At 42.6% G+C, this 20,809-nt stretch overlaps 1 protein-coding gene across 4 annotated transcripts in view; it reads right to left on the bottom strand.

The window, feature by feature from the left end:
- The window catches only part of kynu (kynureninase), a 253,690-nt gene that overhangs the window by 224,604 nt on the left and 8,277 nt on the right, over nt 1-20,809 (bottom strand). For 2 of the 4 annotated variants that reach the window (XM_033024698.1, XM_033024703.1), the window contains exon 1: nt 11,237-11,390. The exons of 1 other annotated variant lie outside the window; for it this stretch is intronic. The gene's annotated coding sequence lies outside the window, so the exon portion shown is untranslated. Of the gene's footprint in view, nt 1-11,236; nt 11,391-20,809 lie in introns of those variants that run through there. One more of the 4 variants, XM_033024699.1, reaches the window with a different exon arrangement.

Below are 20,809 nucleotides of genomic sequence, written 5' to 3'. Positions count from 1 at the left end.
GTGCGTGTGCGTGTGTGTGTGTGTGTGTGTGTGTGTGTGTGTGTGTGTGTGTGTGTGTGTGTGTGTGTGTGTGTGTGTGTGTGTGTGTGTGTGTGTGTGAATGAGTCTCTGTGTGTGTGTGTGAATGAGTGTGTGTGTGAATGAGTCTGTGTGTGTCTGTGAATGAGTGTGTGTGTGGTTGGTGGGGGCACTGCAATGCCCAGCATCCTGCCAGCAGCGTGTCAGATCTCACGTTGGGGACGCGGGAGAGGAAGAAGCTTCCACTCCAACTGCCGGCCCGCGGCCTACTTTTACCGTGGGCGCGGCATGGACTTACCATCGGGAGCGGGGTTCCTCGCTGGGGATTCCTGTAGGGGAGCTTCGACTTTGACTGCCGGCCCTGCAGCCTGTGGTGCTTCTGGCTGTGGCGCGAACTCTAAATCACCGACCGCTGGCCTGCGGCCTACACCAATCTGAAGCCGCGGTCTCCAGTGGGGGGGGGCACCGATTCAGGACTTACCTTGACTTTTACCATCTGGACGCCCGCAGCGGTGAGTGCGGAGGGTTGAGATCCCGACCACGGGGGAAAATGGAGGAGGACTTGCCAAATGTTGTGCCTTCCACCACAGTGATGAATGCTGTGATGGATGTTTGTGTTAAAATGTTATTGTGTTTTTGTGTGTTCTTTCTCATTGTACCACTGCTGGCAAATTCATTTCACTTGCACTTTATGTGCAATGTGACGATATAACTGATTGTATTGTATTGATTGTATTGTGTGTGTGGGTCTGTGTGTGCGTGTGTGTGTGTGTGTGTGTGTGTGTGTGTGTGTGTGTGTGTGTGTGTGTGTGTGTGTGTGTGTGTGTGTGTGTGTGAATGAGTCTGTGTGTGTGCGTGTGTGTGAATGAGTCTGTGTGTGTGTGTCTGTGTGTGTGTGAATGAGTCTGTGTGTGTGTGTGTGTGTGTGAATGAGTATGTGTGTATGGATGTGTGTGTGTGAATGAGTCTGTGTGTGTGTGTGTGTGTGTGTGAATGAGTCTGTGTGTGAATGAGTCTGTGTGTGTGTGTGTGTGTGTGAATGAGTCTGTGTGTGTGTGTGTGTGTGTGTGTGTCTGTGTCTGTGTGTGTGAATGAGTGTGTGTGTGTGTGTGTGTGTGTGTGTGTGTGTGTGTGTGTGTGTGTGTGTGTGTGTGTGTGTGTGTGTGTGTGTGTGTGTGTGTGTGTGTGTGTGTGAGAATAAGTGTGTGTGAAGTGGAGGGTGTGTGTGATCAACAAATAACAAATAGTACAAACTAGCACAACAGAAAGCCCCCCCCCCCCCCCCCCACCACTGGCCAGCAATATTGGAATTGGTGGAGAAGTGGAATATTGCGTTGGGTGACCAGCCCTCCCATGTGATGCTGGGACCCAACGGGTCCCACTTAGTCTAGTTTATTTTACAAATAAAAGATTTTTCAGGTTGGGTCTCAAACCTGTTGCAGTGCTCAGACCAGCTTCAGATCTATAAAATCTATCAAAAGTTTTCCTTTCATATGTATACGGATTGCCAAATTTATCTTTTGAGCAAATAAGCCAAATATTTAGCATATAAACAAAAGCATGGCTTACTCAAGCAACACTTTGGCTTTGATTTGCTGCATTTTTAAGTGTGCTATTTTGCTCAGTTTCTATTAGAACTTCTAAGTGGTGGAGCAGGTAGCAGCATATCAAGGGGTGTAATGGAGGGGGAATCAATCAGTTACATGTTCAGCCAGTGAGCAAAATCTGTTCAGGTGCAAGGGAGGAAGTTCTGCAGGCTGTCATGAAAAGGCCTGACATATATTTGGCTTAAGAGTAACAGTCCTATCCCTAGTGTTTTCAAAATGCATCTCTCCCTTCAATCCCCATGATTTCAATTGTAAACTGCACATCAAAATCATTCAGTTTGTGAAAATGCAAGAAGCATCTTTGCCTGTGCACATGCAAGGCTTTAGAGCTGCTACTCTGATTTATTTGCAGCTGGTGAAAAGATTAATGAATTCATAAAGGTTGAGCAAAGTGTTAACAGATATTGATTGTGATGCTATGCATAGAAAGCAGCATTGTATCTTTGAAAGATTCGATAATAGTTTTTGAATGCAAGGTCTATCATCTCATAAGCTTCAATGAGCAAATCGATGATTATTTGTTCTGCATTCAAACATGCACAATGGCACATCTGAACACTCCTTTTAGTTGAGGCAGAGGTTCATCTGCACCCTTTCCAGCCTGGTTTACACTCAGTGCTTGCGATATTACCGCCACTATATTGGTGAAACTTAATGTAGACTAGGTGACCATTTTGCGAAAACCTGCACTCTACCTACAATAGCCATCTCGAGCTTCCGGCTTCATGTCATTTTAACTTTCTCCCACATCAAACTGTTTGTCATTCACCTTCTCCTTTTGCTACAGAGAAATGAGACACAAATTGGAAAAACAGCATCTCAAATGCTTAGGTTCAAAACCCAATGGTCAAACCAGGATAGGACTTTCATTACAAATAGTAATGTTCTGGGCAGTGCTGTAGAACAGAATGACCAAGTAGTAGGCCAGGCAGCATTCCTGGAGAGAAGGAATGAGTGACATTTCGGTTCGAGACCCTTCTTCAGAAGTAGAGGTGTTGGTTTGCTTTCTCGGCCATTGCTTCAATTATGTCTAGTTGTGTCCAGTACAAGTTGCTGGTGATATCTACTCCTAGGAACTTGAAGCTTACAAACATATCTACTTTGGCGCTGTCAATGATTGTGTACCACTTCACTTCCTAAAGTCGATCAATATCTCTTTTGTCCTGCTGACACTGAAAAGTAGTTGTCTTGACACCAGGTTACGAGATTCTTAATCTCCTTCTTGTATTTCATCTCGTCATTATTTGACAACCGGCCCACTACGGTTGTATCCTCCGTGAATTTGTAAATTGAGTTGAGTTTGTACTTGGCTGCACAGTCATGGGTGTATAAGGAGTAAAGAAGGAGACTGAGAATGCATCCTTCTGTGAACCAGTGCAGAGGATTATCATAGAGGAAGTTTTGCCAGCTATCCTCACTGACTTCGAATTGCACGAGTTTGGAGATGAGCTTGGATGGGATAATGATATTGAAAGCAAAGCTGGAGACTATGAATAGAGGTCTGATGGAGGTAGGTCTCTTATCCAGGTGTTCCAGGGATGTGTAGGGCAAGGGAGATGGCATCAGCCCTGGACCTACTGTGGCAGTCGGCAAACTGTAATGCTTGGTAGACTGGATTTAATGCATTCCATAACTATTCTCTAAAAGCACTTTGTGATGGTGGAATATCAAGGCCACTAGGTGATAGTCGTTATGTATTGCAATCTTGTTTGATTAGATGTTAGTGGAAATACAATTAGTAAAATATACAGTTTTTAATGTATATTATAAAGGGGAATGTGTGGGGAGGTCATGGTTCAAGTACAAGAAGCAATCAAAACAACTCTTTTTGAAAAGGGCCACAGCCAAATAGCTTGGCAACCTCTCACGCATTTATCACTCATTAGCTTCTCTCATCTTCTTTCCTTTTATTTTTTCTCTTTCAAGAAAACTAAATGTGATTCGGATAAAACGTACACTTTAGTGCCTTCAAAGTCACTCCCTCAAGTTATTTAACGTGGCCCAAGAGTGAATGGAAAGGCAAGGAACTGGGCATTGCTGCCACTCAAAGACATTAAGGTCAAGGTTAGGGTTAGACCTACAGCAATGTGTCGGCCCCATTTGAGAATAAAGACAAATAATCATTGAAAACTTAATGCAGAGATGAGAAGCATGAACATTTCACAGGTGTAACAATAGTGTAGGAGAGGGTAACATTGGAGGCAAGTAGCAGGAGAATAGTTAGTTCCATTTGTAACTAACTTTATGAACCTTTTCAATATGTTTGTTATTTTGCATGATTTCAATGTATCAGCAAGGAATATGAAGAGACCAAGGGAGCACATGTGGTGAAGGCCAGGTTAAACACCACATTTCCACCTTTTGACAAAGTAGTTTTAAACAATAGTTTATTGTTCATTAGCCTAAAAAAATAATGAATTATGTCATGACCCACGAGGGAAAATGAGCATCAAAATGTATTTCAGGTCCTGGCATTAAAACACTACTTTACACCAAAATATTGTGATCAGATACAGTCAATTTTCTTTCATTATCACTGGATTGTGTTCGTTTTAACAATTCCTCCCCTCATTAGGGAAAAGGTAGAACACTTCTGTCATTTCAGTTGTTGTCAACTAAATGTTGTGATAGTCTACTGAGATTACCTACCATTGTTAACGATGATGACATTTCTGCCCCTAAATGATTATGGCCAAATCACCTTTGGCAGATTGCCTTGTCTTGCTCTTATTGTACTTCAGAGTAAGGTATCAATCCATACCACATACCAAAGTAATTTTAAAGCAAGACTCGGTCGAGTTTACATAAATTAGTCATTAGTTACTTAAGCAGTGTAAAGTTTTCCTTTGGGACTGCACCCGCCGTCGGGGCTTGGTATGCGCTGTGCCCCGTCTCTCTTTTTCCCCCTCTCTCTCTCTCTCTCTCTCTCTGGCTTCTTTTTTCTCAGGGCCAGTCCCGCTGCTTTTTTGGAACCGCTCCCTGCCGTCGGGGCTGGGTATTTGCGCTGTGCCCCGTTCGCGGCCGTGTTTTTCTTTCTCTCTCTCGCTCTCTGGCTTTTTTTTTCTTCGCGGCCGGTCTACCTCTTATCTCGCAGCCGGCTTTTTTTTTCTTCTCGCGGTCGGCTTCCTTCGCGGCGGTCCGCCTCTCTCGCGGCCGGCTTCCTTTTTTTTTTCGTGGCCTGTCCACCTCTTTATCTCGTGGCCTGTCCACCCCTTTATCTCGTGGCCTGTCCACCTCTTTATCTCATGGCCTGTCCACCTCTTTATCTCGTGGCCTGTCTACCTCTTTATCTCGTGGCCTGTCCACCTCTTTATCTCGTGGCCTGTCCACCTCTTTATCTGACACCATGTAAAGATTTCTTGTCGGAGGCAAGGCTCTGTTGTGACTAGCACAAGAGGACACGTCCACACCGAGTTAGATTTAAAGAGCTCGTTTATTCTGTAATCACTGCCTTTTATCTTGAAGTTCACGACCTCAGTCACGAGGCTCAGGCACGAGTTTCTGTTACATATATTACATTATAAAGACATCACATCTCCCTCTTTACTTTAAAGACTTTACTGGCACTGGTATTTACACTATATACATATTACATGTATTACATAACGTACCAAGACATCGCAAACAGCACTCATCATTTATATTAAACATTAGAACGATGCGAAGTGAAGAATAATTGCAAATGTTGTCATCATAAAATTATACAAAAACAACAAATGCAGCAAGAATTCACTTCAATTTACATGAAAAGCCGAAACTGTAAGAGAAATAGCAGGGTCTCAATTTTCCTGTTGAAGCATGCCACCATCCAGATTGTGTTGCTGGAAGGCATATCCAATTATATTTTTCAGGATATGTATTATTTTCATTTTTTATATCTCTACCAAGATTCCTACAGCATCTCTCAATTTAAGGTCACAAGATACACCATGACACATATAATTTATGAAATCATTAAGGTCCATCAAGTGTATCATACAAGTCTCATTAAAGGCTATATTTAGAAACATCTGAATATAATTGATATTGCTTGCATCCCAGGGATAAAATGGAGTCTGATTGCTTCTCTTTCATTGGTACCTGCTTCATTCTGATACCTCTTTCTCCTTCAACACCCCAACCTCCACCCACCTCCATCTTCCTCCTCCCCCACCCCCCACCCCACTGGCCCTATCTTCAAGGCCAGAAATTGTCAGCAGGAGATAACTAGTTGCATTATCAGCCTTTTATGCCACATGCCCCTGTCCCACTTAGGAAACCTGAACAGAAACCTGAACGGAAACCTCTGGAGACTTTGAGCCCCACCCAAGGTTTCCGTGCGGTTACCGGAGGTTGCAGATGGTTGCCGGAGGTTGCAGGTAGTGGAAGCAGGTACGGAGACTGACAAAAACCTCCGGGAACCGCACGGAAACTTTGGGTGGGGCGCAACGTCTCCAGAGGTTTCCGTTCAGGTTTCCTAAGTGGGATAGAGGCATTACATTCACATTATGCATAAAACATTGAGTCTGAACTAGAATGGACACACATGAAATGCACAGATCAAATTCCACATCAACTGTTGGGATAGATGGGGAATTACAACTTTTTATCATTTGTCAGCAGAAAATCAGGAAAAAGATAATCCATTTCGCATCTGAAGAAGGGTTCCAACCCGAAAGGTCACCCATCCTTTTTCTCCAGAGATCCTGCCCGACCAGCTAAGTTACTCCAGCACTTTGTGTCTTTCATCTATTTCACATCTCAGCTAACCTGTTTAGGATATAATTAGGTGGCTTTACACACCACCACCTTTGGGCAAAAGGTAACGCACACCTCCAGATTCAGGGGCAGTTTCTTTGCAGCAGTTAATCAGGCAACTGAACCATCCTACCAACAACTAGAGAGCATTCCTGAACCACTATCTACGTCATTGGAGACTCAGACTATCTATATTTTTGATCAGACTTTACTAGCTTTATCTTGCACTAAACATTATTAACGTTCTTCCCCATTATTATATATCTGTACACTGTGGATGACTTGATTTTAATCATGTACTATATTTCCGCTGACTGGTTAGTATGCAACAAAATCTTTTAACTGTACCTCAGTACAAGTAACAATAAACTAAACTCATCTCTTTCCACAGCCTAAAGGAAGTGCCATTGTAACACATTGTCTGTCCTTTCCCTCCACTGGTGCTGTTTGACCTGCTGAGTTCTTCCAGAGGTTTTTTTTTTTTGCTCAAAATTCCAGTATTTATGGGTTCTTGTGTCTCCATTACACAAATGTTTGGGGAAATACATTAAAAAAAATAGCTCCATAGATGGTATTACACTGCCTAGGTATTCAAATAAATAATTTCAGAATATACAATGTTAAAGTAAAATTATTCTGCAGTATTTCAGCATTACGAGGAGATTTTGTGTCAGGAGGTACTGTCATCGGATGGTGCCGTGCACGGCAGCGTCGCCAGCAGTTTGTCCGTCCTGTCACCTCTTTGGCTATATTTAAGAGGGAGCAGGATGTGGCCCTTGTGGCTAATGGGATCAGGGGGTATGGAGAGAAAGCAGGATACTGAATTGGATGATCAGCTATGATCATATTGAATGGCGGTGCAGGCTCAAAGGGCCGAATGGCCTACTCCTGCACCTATTTTCTATGTTTCTATGTCTATGTTTCTATGGAGACCTAATTTGCGAGTTTAGAAGAGTTTGCGCTCGCCACAAACTCGCAGCATGGTGGACACGTGGTCCTAGGAGGGCATTGTTTCTATGTTTCTATGTTTTTTTTGTTATTTTTTGTGTGTCTAAAAGTATGTTTTTGGATGTTTCTTAGTCTTTTTTATGTGGGGAGTGGGGACGGGAAAGAGTGAAAACCGTTTCCCTGTCACCCCCTGGTCGAGGATGTGTCTTTTCTCTGAGTCGCATCTTGACCACCCCCCCCACGGCCTACCAACTGGATTGGTGCGGCTATTCCTGCCGGAGACCGGCCAGAGCTTCAGCAGCGGCGCAGTACTGAATTACCATTGTGGAGCAGGATGATGCCTTACCGGGGATCGCCGTGTTGAGGCTCCGGAGTGTTGGGCATGCTGCTTTAACATCGTGGAACTGGTTGCAGAGCATCTAGCCACGGGCCTGGGACCTCTTGCCGAGGGTCGCAAGTGTTGGAGCTCCGCCTAGCTTGGCCTGTGGACTTCGGGAGCCGCAGTCTCTGGTAGGAAGCAACCGATTCGGAAACTCCAAGCCACTGAGAGCGTTCTTCCGTTCCGATGTCGGAGTTCCGATCATCCCGGCGAGAGGGCCTGAACATCGGCCCACCGTAGCGGCAAGTGCGGAGGGCTCAAACGCCCTGACCACGGGTGAACAATGAGGAAGATGACTGAACATTATTGCCTTCCATCACAGTGGGAAACGTTGATTCCACTGTGGTGGATGTTTATGTTAAACTCTATCATGTATTGTGTTCTTTTTTATTCGTATGGTTGTATGGTAACTCAAATCTCACTGTACCAATTGGTGCACGTGACAATAAATGCAACTTTTATATTTGAACCCTTATCAGAAAGGATTAATAACGACTATTTATGTGTTGATTTTGAAATTCCAAACAGATATATTTGATAAAATTAAGAATGACTGGGAAAGAGAATTCCAAATTTCTCTATCTATAGAGAAACGGGAGAGGATTCTTCAATTAGTTAATACTTCCTCAATGTGTGCAAGACACGCTCTGATACAATTCAAGGTGGTTCACAGAGTTCATATGTCAAAAGATAAGTTACCTCGTTTTTATGGTCATATAAATCCTACCTGTGACAGATGTAACTCTGAAGTGGCCTCACTGACCCATAAGTTTTGGTCCTGCCCACTTTTGGAAAAATATTGGAAAGATATTTTTGATACTATTTCTGTAGTTTTAGGTATTGATTTACAACCTCATCCTATTATTGCAATTTTTGGGCTACCAATGTTAGATTCTATTCATTTGTCCCGTTTCGCCCATCGGCTGATTGCTTTTACCACATTAATTGCCAGAAGATCTATTTTATTTAAATGGAAATACTCTAACCCTCCGACCACACCACATTGGTACTCTGAAACGATATCATGTTTAAATTTATTTAAAAAATCAGGAGTGACATTGTTGAACCCTTGGTTAAATTTGATAAGACTTGGGGAAAATTTATTCAACACTTTCACACAGCATAAATTGCTCCCTCTCCAACCGTTATAAAAATTATTTTACCTTTATATGGTGGAATGGACTTGACAACAAACGGACTTCAATTTTTGAAATTCTCAGCTCAGATTCTGTTTCGCTTTTTTTTCTAGTTTAAGGGGGTTTTGTTTCTTCCTTTTTTTCCTCTTTTTTTTCTTTTATTTTCTTTTTATCTTTTTGTTTTATTTTCTATATATATGTTTTCTTTAAAAAATTTAACTATATTTACATAGGTCTATATTCAATGTGTATTTTGATACTGGACTCATATTTAGGTTATATCTGTTATTAATGTAATCCTGATCCCTATGTATCAATATCATTGTTATGTTTATCATTATTCTTTTTGTTTTGTTTTTTGGAAAAACTAATAAAAAGATTTTAAAAGAAAGACAATAAATGTAACGAACTTGAATTTGAACTTGATTTACTGAGGATTTCCTATTTGCTCAGTTCATTGGGCATGTACCCATGCATTGCTCTACATTTAATTGCTCTCCATTGCCAAGCATCAACATGGAAGTAGCCACTGTGGGAATTCTGATGCTGAGTTAGAGAGCACTTAACTCAAATACTCACCATAAGTGAGAACATAAAATGCATGCGACCAACTAATAAGGTCAAGTCAGGAGTGTGATGGAATACCTACGAATATGGATAATCTCTTTCACTGCGCAATGAAATGCCCCCAGCAAAGCAGTCAGTTCAAGGGAGTAACTAATGATGAACATTCAATATTGGCCTTGCTAGCAATGTCCACGTCCTCTAAATTAATAAACAAAAATACTCTCCACAAGGAGCTATTGTTGTCCACGAAAAAGTGGCACCATTGCGCAGCGCCAGTGTTGCTGCTTTACAGAGCCAGAGACCCAGGTTCAATCCTGACTACGGGTGATGTCTGTACGGAGTTTGACGTTCTCCCCATGACCTGCGTGGGTTTCCTCCCATACTCCAAAGACGTACAGTTTTATAGGTTAATTGGCTTGGTATAATTGTAAATTGTCCCTAGTCCCTAGGATAGTGTTAGTGTATGGGGATTACTGGACACGATGTATCTCTAAACTAAACCAAAAAAAGTTGTCTGCTTATTTTTCCCTCATCACGCGCTTACACTAGCTCCCTAATGTCTGCAGACTACACTCACCAAGACTTCAAAAATAGCTTCAAAACCTGAAAATTACCACTCAGCTTGAGGGCACCAGATATGTGGGAGGATCAAGTTCCCACCAAGTCACATCCAAATTTGGCTTGAACCATTTATTTTATTATCCCTACTAAGACTGTAACCTGTCTCCATCCATCATCCGTTATGGGCCTGTCCCACTTACGCAACTTTTCCGGCGACTTTCAGCACCCGTCACAGGTCGGCGAAAAATTTCAACATGTTGAAAATTCAGCGGTGGCCAGAAAGACGCTACAACTCTTTGGGCGACTGAGGAGGCTACTCATGACCATACAGGCGACACCCTGGCGACATGTCGCGGGGTGAAGCCTGTATGGTCGTGAGTAGTCGCCCAAAGAGTCGTACCTTTTTCTGGTCGCCGCTGGATTTTCAACATGTTGAAAATGTTAGACGTCCTGTAACGACCTATGACGGGTGCCAGCAATCGCCGAAAAAGTCGCGTAAGTAGGACAGGTCCATAAGGCAGGATAAAGCCGGTAAAACAGTGATGAAAAGCACAGTGAAAACAGAAACATGGGCTGAGGATAATCACAGACTGCTGCTGAGAACCATTTCACAAATGTACAGTAACTCCTGGCCCAACCATTAATATCATTAGGTTTATAGAAATTGATAAGGAGCATCAAACACAATTGATCACAACTGATCATTTACTTCAACGCAGTGGGATCACAGCAAATCTGATTAAATCTGAAGAATTTCATTTTATAAACGTTTTTTCCTACTTAGTAACAAAATATATCGTGTACAGCTGGAACCTCAACTCCTGCACATTATGCGGTTCGGAGTTTAATATGGACATACCATTTGTTTCTGCTTGTGAAGAAATTAAATACAAGGGAAAAATAACAAAATGCATTTGATACTGCAAACAAATCCTATCACGTGAAATTGCGATCTATTTCACCGTTCTGAAACTGTCATGTGGATCATTTGTATGTGGCCCATTGCACATTGATCACTCCAATGTCAGGCAATAATTAGCTCAACGGACTTTGTTCAGGAAATCGCACACACTCGTTAAACACTTTCCGCTCCATAGTTTTTTATTCTACAATTTACTGTCTCAACACATTTTAAAGTCCATTTCAGTCGGCCCCAATTACAACAGGTAGACACAACTTAGCAACTCTGCAACTATTTAACACTCAGCCTGGAACCACAAAAAACTAGAAATGTTATTTCTCTCGACTAAATAAATGTAATCTTAATCTTCAACATTTCTTACCAACTTCGTGAAATCACTGAAAGTCAGCACCAAAATAAGAAACAGGACAACTACCTCACGTGTGTGATCCACAGACCTCGATGTATCTTTTGCCTCTTTGGGTCTGACAGTGTTAGTCAAACCAATGAGATATACTCGCATCACTCACAATCTCTCTATTTACCAAACAAAAAAAAAGCTAACAATGCAGTTTAAGCCCGTCCCACAAAGCGAGTTTACCCAAGAGCTCTCCCGAGTTAAAAAAAATAAATCAAACGCGTGGTACTTCATCACGAGTATTTTTTTACTCTTGGAAATTTCAAGATTCAAGATTCAGGAGAGTTTATTGTCATGTGTCCCTGATAGGACAATGACATTCTTGCTTTGCTTCAGCACAACAGAATATAGTAGGCATTGACTACAAAACAGATCAGCGCGTCCATATACCATTATATAAATATAGACGCACATGAATAAATAAACTGATGAAGTGCAAATAACAGATAATGGGCTTTTAATGTTCAGAGTTTTGTCCGAGCCAAGTTTAATAGCCTGATGGCTGTGGAGCAGTAGCTATTCCTGAACCTGGTTGTTGCAGTCTTCAGGCTCCCGTACCTTCTACCTGAAGGTAGCAGGGAGATGAGTGTGTGGCCAGGATGGTGTGGGTCCTTGATGATACTGCCAACCTTTTTGAGGCAGCGAATGCGCTAGATCCCCTCAATGGAAGGGAGGTCAGAGTCGATGATGGACTGGGCAGTGTTTACTACTTTTTGTAGTCTTTTCCTCTCCAGGGCGCTCAAGTTGCAGAACCAAGCCACGATGCAACCGGTCAGTACGCTCTCTACTCTGCACCTGTAGAAGTTAGAGAGAGTCCTCCTTGACAAACCGACTCTCCGTAATCTTCTCAGGAAGTAAAGGCGCTGATGTGCTTTCTTAATAATTGCATCAGTGTTCTCAGACCAGGAAAGATCTTCAGAGATGTGCATGCCCAGGAATTTGAAGCTCTTGACCCTTTCAACCATCGACCCGTTGGTATAAACGGGACTGTGGGTCCCCATCCTACTCCTTCCAATGTCCACAATCAGTTCCTTGGTTTTGCTGGTGTTGCCAGGTTATTATGCTGGCACCATATGGACAGTCGCTCGATCTCTCTTCTATACTCTGAATCATCCCCATCAGTGATACGTCCCACAATAGTGGTGTCATCAGCGAACTTGATGATGGAGTTCGCACTATGACCAGCTACGCCGTCTTGAGTATAGAGTGAGTACAGCAGGGGGCTGAGCATGCAGCCCTGAGGTGCTCCCGTGCTGATTGTTATCGAGTCTGACACATTTCCAAAAATACGAACAGACTGTGGTCTGTGAATGAGGAAGTCGAGGATCCAATTGCAGAGGGATGCGCAGAGACCCAGTTCTGCGAGTTTGGTAACCAGCTTGGAGGGGATGATTGTATTAAATGCCGAGCTGCAATCAATAAATAACAGCCTGATATAAGAGTTATTGTTGTCCAAGTGGTCCAGAGCGGAGTGGAGGGCCAGCGAGATCGCATCCACAGTTGACCTGTTGTGGCGGTAAGCGAACCACAGTGGGTCCAGGTTTTTGTCGAGGTTGGAGTTGATTTGCGCCATGATCAACCTCTCAAAGCACTTCATCACCACACGCTTTAGTTGATAGTCATTGAGGCACGTCACCTTACTCTTCTTGGGCACTGGTACAATTGGTGCCCTTTTGAAGCAGGTGGGAACCTCAGACCTCAGAAGTGAGAGGTTGAAAATGTCCGTAAAAACTCCCGCCAGTTGGTCCGCACAGGTTTTTAGAACACGACCATGTATATCATCGGGTCCAAGCGCTTTTTGAGGGTTCACCCCTCTGAAGGATTTCCTGATGTCGGCCTCTGTGACTGAGACTGAAGTACCATCACAGCGAATGGGGGCTCACTATCAAAGTGTGCGTAAAACGCATTGAGCTCATCAGGGAGTGATGTTTCGCCGACATTCGAGCTGCCTCCTGGTTTCGCCTTGTAGGAGGTGATTGCATTCAGGCCCCGCCACAGCTGCTGAACATCTGTCTCATTCTCCAGTTTGGAGCAGAAGTCCCTTTTGGCCTTTTTGATGGCCTTACCAAGGTCGTATCTGGACTTCTTGTAGATCACTGTATCATCAGACATGAATGCCCGGTGTCTGGTCTTCAGAAGAGTGCGGAAATCAAAGTTCATCCCAGGTTTCTGATTGGGAAACACTCGGAAGGTTTTTGTGGGGATGCAGTTCTCCACACATTTCTTAATAAGTTTGTAACGACTGTGGCGTATTCGTTCAAGTCCGTTGCCGAGTCCTTGAACATTGCCCAGTCTACAGACTCCAAACAGTCCTGTCATTGTTCCTCCATTTTGGCATTTCATATACATTATTATTATGAATATAGTTTATTCATAAAGTTTATTTTAGGAATGTAAAAAGTCTGAATCTTGGAACATCTTGCAGATCTTTACTGCAAAATGAATTTATTTTAAAGGGTAGTGACTGTTTCAGTGTTCATTTTGTTCATGGGAAGACATTGCAAGGGAATAATCTGTGTCTGAAAGATCGCCCGTGGGAAAGAGTGTCTAAACCTCTAAAGACCAGAATGGCTTGGATTTGTGGAATAGAAAAAAGGAAAATGCTGGAAAAACTCAACAGGTCAGCACATATCAGCGGGAAAAGATATAAAACTGACGTTTCAGGTCTGTTTCTCTTTGCACAGATGCTGATGGTTGTTTCCAACATTTTCTGGTTTTATTTTAGAGTTGCAATGAGAGAGGGAAGGTGAGAGGGGTGAGATTGAAGGTGAGAGGGGTAACACTTAATAGGAAACCGAGGGGAAACTACTTCCACACAGAGGTGATAGGTATATGGAACTAGCTGCCAGAGGAGGTAGTTGAGGCAGGTAGTATAACAACATTTAAAATGCATTTGGACAAGTACACAAATATGAAGGCTTTTGAGGGATGCGGAGCAAATGCAGGCAAGTGGAACTAATGTAGATGGAGCATCTTGGTCAGCATGGGCAAGTTGAGCCATAGGGACTATATCCGTGTTATATGACTCTATCACTCAATTTCCAGCATCTGCAGTTTTGATTTTCTCTTTCAGGCTTTGTGTGTTTAGGTGTGATGCTGTGACTGGTCCATCAAAGATGCATGATGTTTCTGCCCAGATTTGAGATCCTGTTTGATATCTTGAAGTTAAATGCCACAAGAGACAGAAAACACCAAGTTTTACGGAGGCTAAAGTTGAACAAATCTCATCATCGGTGAGAGAACTACAGTCATCTAAACAGCCTAAGCAGAGAGAAATTTGACATTGCAGCTATCTGCAACCACAGCAGCTTGTTTGTGTAGTGCCAGGAGCTGCTTCAACAATTTCAAATAAATTCAACATTGTATCACATTTGGTGCTAAAAAGACAGGACTCCTGGAATATGGTGAAGAAATTAAAGGTTACGAGAGGCTTGGAGAGGGAATTTCAGAGTTTATGCCCTTGACAGCTACAGACAAATCAACAATGGCAGAACAGTGTAATGCAGGATTTGTAATGAGCCCATAATGGTACATCAGAGAATTGTACTTTGAGCCACCTTTACAGAACGATGGAAGAATCTGAAAATGGAGAGAATTTTAAAATCAAGACATTGCTGAACTGACGGCCACTATGGATCAGCAATCACAGAAGTGCGTGAAGTGTGCATGGGGCTATTTAGGACAAGGTATCAGAATATGCGCAGCCCTGTTTGTAGAGGACAGAACTAGGGAGACTGGTGTGCAATGCAGTGGCATTTTCAAGGCAAGAGGTAATGGCAGCAGGTCACCTGAGGTGAGGAGAGTAATATTATGGAGGTGAAAGTAGGCAATCTTAGTGATGGTTTGGACATGAAGTTGGGAGCTCATCACGGAGTGAAGTATCCGAGCTGCCATAGAATGTAAAAGAGGTCATGATTCCATTTTGTAAAACATTGGTAAGTTCACAGCTAGGCTACTGTATGTATCATATAACAGGGTGGATGTGATTGCTCTGCAGGAGATACCAGGACATTGTTGGTTGGAGCGGTTCAGCTGTGAGGGGAGACTGTATAGGGTGTGTTACTCTTCCTTGGAGTGGAATGAAGTGAAGTGGAGTGGAGTGGAGCGGAGCGGAGTGGAGCGGAGCGGAGTGGAGCGGAGTGGAGCGGAGTGGAGTGGAGTGGAATGGAGTGGAGTGGAGTGGAATGGAGTGGAGTGGAGTGGAGTGGAGTGGATTGGAGCAGAGTGGAGTGGAATGGAATGGATTGGATTGGAGTGGAGTGGAGTGGAGTGGAGTGGAGTGGAGTGCAGTGGAGTGGAGTGGAGTGGAGTGGATTGGAGCGGAGTGGAGCGGAGTGGAATGGAGTGGAGTGGAGTGGAATGGAGTGGAGTGGAGTGGAGTGAAAAAAAAGATTACAGTAGAGTAATGTAGAGGAGAGTAGAGTAGAGCTGAGTGGAGTGGAGTGGAGTGGAGTGGAGTGAAGTGAAGTGGCATGGGGTGGAGTGGAGTGAAGTGGAGAAAGTAAGGGAGACACAAAGTATAGAGTAACTCAGCAGGTCAGGCATCATCTCTGGAGAAAAAGGATGGGTGACATTTTGGGTCAGGACCCTTCTTCTGACAGATAAGTTAGTAAGAATGTTGTTGCTCTGGCCCTGGTGCATATTACAATTAAACACTTTTGGCAATACATGGAACTGCAGATGCTGGAATCCTGAGCAAAACACAAAGTGCTGGAGGAACTCAATGGGTCAGATAGCATCGTAGCAGGCAGTGGAAAGGTGATTGGAAACATTCTTCAGACCGATGAAGGATCTCAAATCGAAACGTTGTCTGACCTGCGGTTTCTCCAGCATTTTGCATTCTGCTATACATTCTTGACTTGACACTCTTGACTGTGGACTGAGAGAAAAGCCTGATTGAGGCAAAAGTAAGAGGGGCATAGATTGAGAAACTGTAAGTAATATTCTTCCTGAACATGTATAAAACTAGAGGGTTTCAGTAATGTGCAAGATCTTCAAGTATAACTGAGGCCAATTTTTTTTCTTCATCCAGAGAGCGGCTTGGAATTGGGAATCAACTGCCTGAAAGGATGGTGGGGGCAGGAACTTCAAAACATTTAATAAGTATCTTGATGAGCATTGAGGCATTGAAGGCTTTAGAATGAGTACTGGAAAATGGGATTAAACATGATGGGCCCAAGGGCCTATTTCTGTGCTGTGTAACTCTATATGTTTGCAAATAGTCAGGTTTACTTTCAGCTATCATCTCTGCAGAGAATTCCAGCTGACCTGCCAAGTGTTTCCTGGCACCTTGCATATTTTCTTTTAAATTTCCAGCATTTCATGTTTATTCTTATTTTTTTCTTAGCTATTTGTAAACATCAGATTTTTGCAGAGACTCTTGTTTAAATTCAAAAACCTGCCACTTGAGATTATGTTCCACCTTCCACTTTAGATTTTCTAATTTATTTTGTTTTCCCTTGTGTGATATAAATATCATTTCAATCATTTATCGATTTCCTGTTTCATTTATTAAGCATGAAACCAATCCACTGAGATTTCTACCCCTTTTTTATATTCTATTAAATTGCTTGTTCCTCTTTCATATATTTCATATCTGAAGAGATGGATGCCTCCAGCATCAGCATTCCTGTGCTCTTCACAGGTGACAACTGATTTGCTATGTATATACATTATCTTCAGCTCTTTGTTCATTCACATGTAAAATATGGGAGTTAGTTGCAGGTTTAATACTGGAAAGTGCTTCTGCAGTAAAAGATCAAACATGACCTTATTAAACTGAAAATCAGATATTAGGAGCTGAATGTCTAATCCAGCCACTATTTCATACATTCTTATATCTAATCATTCATTTCATGGACCACTTCCTACTAGAGTCTTGGGACCAGAATTATTCCAATGTTGTATTTTCTTTATCTGCAAACTGAACTGAAATATATGTTCCACTAAATATGGATGTGCTTAGAATTGAGCAACAAAACCAAGAGTACAGTTCTCAGCTCAAAAGGGAACAGGTCTGATACTCAATGCAAACATCTGACACATTTTTTTAGGGTGTACCTTCTCAGTAGGACTCTGTTATTTGTAATTTTCCTTTACCCATCCCAGATTATGTAAGATTACAGACTACAGACAAAATGGGCACCATACATCACACTGTAGCTGATGGCTGATGTTGCTATTGTCACATTGGTACTACAGATGAGGGTGAAATTATAGTTTCATCTTTTGAACCTAATTATTTGTCAATCTCTACTTCTTCTTTACTTATGCTTTGCATTCCTTGCGCTCCAATAAACTTGACTACAGACACTGCAGATACTCTGCTGCTATCTCACGCTTTCCCAGAAAGGAGAGTCCTAATAGAATAATCCCTAAAAGGAACCTTACAGCATTGCACAACTAAGTTCATTGCACCCAGCTTCCAGGCACAAAATGGATACTATCTCTGACAAGATAGTGCCCAGAACCTGCATGACATGAATCAGGTGCAAATCTATCAATTCATCATTTCACAGCATGATCTGGAGAGGATGTTTGTTAAGTCTGGTATTGAGTGGGCTAAGCAAGGCAATGCAGCTGCACTGCAGAGATGTGCACTCAGGCCTGATGAGTGTGGCCCGTTGTTAAGGACTGAAGCCCATTGTTGAGAACTATTCCATGCATTGACAGAGAGACAATACCGATTCAGCAGTCTTTCTCACCGGTTTCTCTTGGATGTGAAGAAAGCCGTTGTCTCCCTCTCTATTTATTTGGCTGCAAAGCCCACAGATTTCTTTATTGTAACAACCTCAATGGCCAGTGAATAACTACCCAGCCAACCTGCCCAACACAGGGAGTTCAATCATACCTTACAGTAGCGATTAATTGGTGGAGTTAAACCAGCGAAGAACCAGCTACCATTTTCTTGTTTTGTTGTCACAACAACACACATTGAGTAGTCTGACCCTTATTCTTTGAAGTACCTGTGAAAGTGTTTGTACTCCAGGAGTAAGAGTGCTGTAACAAAGCAGCACTCTGCAAGATTGCACTAGATTGCACTCGGCTCTGTATATTTATCTCTAATCCTTCTGCTTGTTTCCTACTTCATTATGGAGGGATGTTTAACTACTCGCACCTTGCAGTGAAACGAGTAAGTAAAACTAACTTTGAGATATTGCTTTTTATTCATTGTTCCTTGGTCTCATTTTTGTTTGAGTTTCTCCTTGAGACTTTTCCTTGGAGATCAGTTCATTACTGCTATCTAACTTCTGAATCTTTGTACAAAAACTTTGGGTAGACTCATGGTCTTTACCCTCTCCTTAGTAGGCTAGAACCATTTATTAATGTCACCAAACATAATGATCTCTTGAATCCACTGCCCATCTGGCTGAGTTACTCCAGCATTTTGCATGTCCTGCTGAGTTACTCCAGCATTTTGTAAGATGCTGCCTGTCCTGCTGAATTACTCCACTATTTTGTAATCCAGAGATGCTGCCTATCCTCATAGTCTGGTTCTTCTGTAGAACTGGACCCACTTCACAAGGTCAGGCAACTTCTCCATCACATAATTGTGACCAACTCATCCATCATCATTGACATTGTCTCCTCCAAATGATTCCCTATTCAGTCATCATAATCTACAAGAAGAAGGGAATTGGTATCACCAGTATAATATGTTTTCAAGGTTGAGACCAGAGGAATTGACAACTCGAGTCTAAGAGCCTGAGGACAAAAATCCATTTTACTTAAAATTGGCAAGAGATTACTGCTAATCCAATTGTCCCGTGACATACAAGTTGCTTATTTTGGCCTTCATGCTCAAACTATCTCAAGCAACCCCTTAAGCAACTCCTATTTCAAAACAATTCACGTCTGTTTTTCCAGGTATTTACAAGTATTTTCTCAGGCAAACAAACATTTTCCTTCCTGACTGCTTTATTTCTGTAGCAGTCAGGCAGCATATTTGTATAACTTCAGGTCCAAAAAAACACAATTCCCAGAAGTTATATAGTCAAATCCAGCCAAGCAGGATATTTTTCATTTCCGACAACACACATATTTATAGAATCCAGTCAGACAGGTTAAATTACAAGAAAAAATAATCCGATTTTCCCTTCTGTTCTGGAAATCATGGGAACCTCAGAATGTAGTCAATCAGTCAGAGCAAGAGTCAAGAGAGTCAATATTCAATAGTGTTTAATTGTCATTGTCACTGGGAACAGATCAATAACATACTTATGCTGCATCTTTACAGGAACATTTACACAAGTAAATCTACAATATCAATAATGCAATAAATTATCAGTTATGCTAGAAAACTAGATCATAATAGTGCAAACTATTGTTTGTAGTGCAACCTACACAATGTCCATAATAGATCAATGCAGAGGTAGACACAAAATACTGTAGTAACTCAGCGGGACAACTGAGTTACTCCAGCATTTTGTGTACACCTTCGATTTAAACCAACATCTGCAGTTCTTTCCTACACAATGCTGAGGTAGAGTTGTGGATAACATTGTACAAGAGCACGATGGCTGATGAGAAGCAGCTGTTTTTGAATCTGAAGATCATCATCCTCTGGCTCCTGTGTCTTCTTCCTGATAGTAGCATTGAGAAGAGATAGTGTCCAGGATAGTGTGCGTCTTTGATGATTTTCGCTATCTCTTTGGGATGATGTTCCCTGTCGATCCCTGCGATAGCGAGGATGTCAATAGCCGATGTCCAATGTCCAGGTCATGAGGCAACTAATCATTAAGCTTTCTATCGTACACCAGTCGACATTTGATGGTGTATGCCAAATCTTCTCAAGCAGCTGAGGAAGTATAGACGTTGATAAGTGACAGCAGTTATGTGGAGCATATAAGTGATCTGCTCACTCAAGCAGATAGTGTTTCTGTTCCCACCATTGTCTGTTGATGAACGCATTTTTAACCCAGACAGTGCCTTGTAAAAGTTAAACCTTTGCATCACAAATTCTCTGGTCTGTTTTCTGGAATACTGCAGTATGCTCAGTTGATGAGCAACTTTTTACCCCTATGATTTCAGGTACAGCGGTAGGTAAAAATGCTGGAGAAACTCAGAGGGTGAGGCAACATCTATGGAGAGAAGGAATAGACGATGTTTCAGGTTGAGACCCTTCTTCAGACTGATGTCGGGGTGGGGGGGCGCGGAAAAGAAAGGAAGAGGCAGAGACAGTAGGCTTGTGGGAGAGCTGGGAAGGGGGAGGGGAAGACGGGAGAAAGCAAGAACCATTTGAAATCAATGTTCACATCACTGGGGTGTAAACTACCCAAGCAAAATATGAGATGCTGTTCCTCCAATTTGCGCTGAGCCTCACTTTGACAATGGAAGAGGCCCAGGACAGAAAGGACAGATTCGGAATGAGAGGGGGTGTTGAAGTGCTGAGCGACCGGGAGATCAGGTTGGTTAGTGCGGACTGAGCGGAGGTGTTGGGCGAAGTGATCGCCAAGACTGCGCTTGGTTGACACCTGGAACAGCGGATGCAGTAGAGGAGATTGGAAGAGGTGCAGGTGAACCTCTGCCTCTCCTGGA

The sequence above is a fragment of the Amblyraja radiata genome, chromosome 7 (genome assembly GCF_010909765.2).
Source record: "Amblyraja radiata isolate CabotCenter1 chromosome 7, sAmbRad1.1.pri, whole genome shotgun sequence".
Lineage (NCBI taxonomy): Eukaryota > Metazoa > Chordata > Chondrichthyes > Rajiformes > Rajidae > Amblyraja > Amblyraja radiata.
This window is presented reverse-complemented; position numbering and strand designations above follow the sequence as displayed.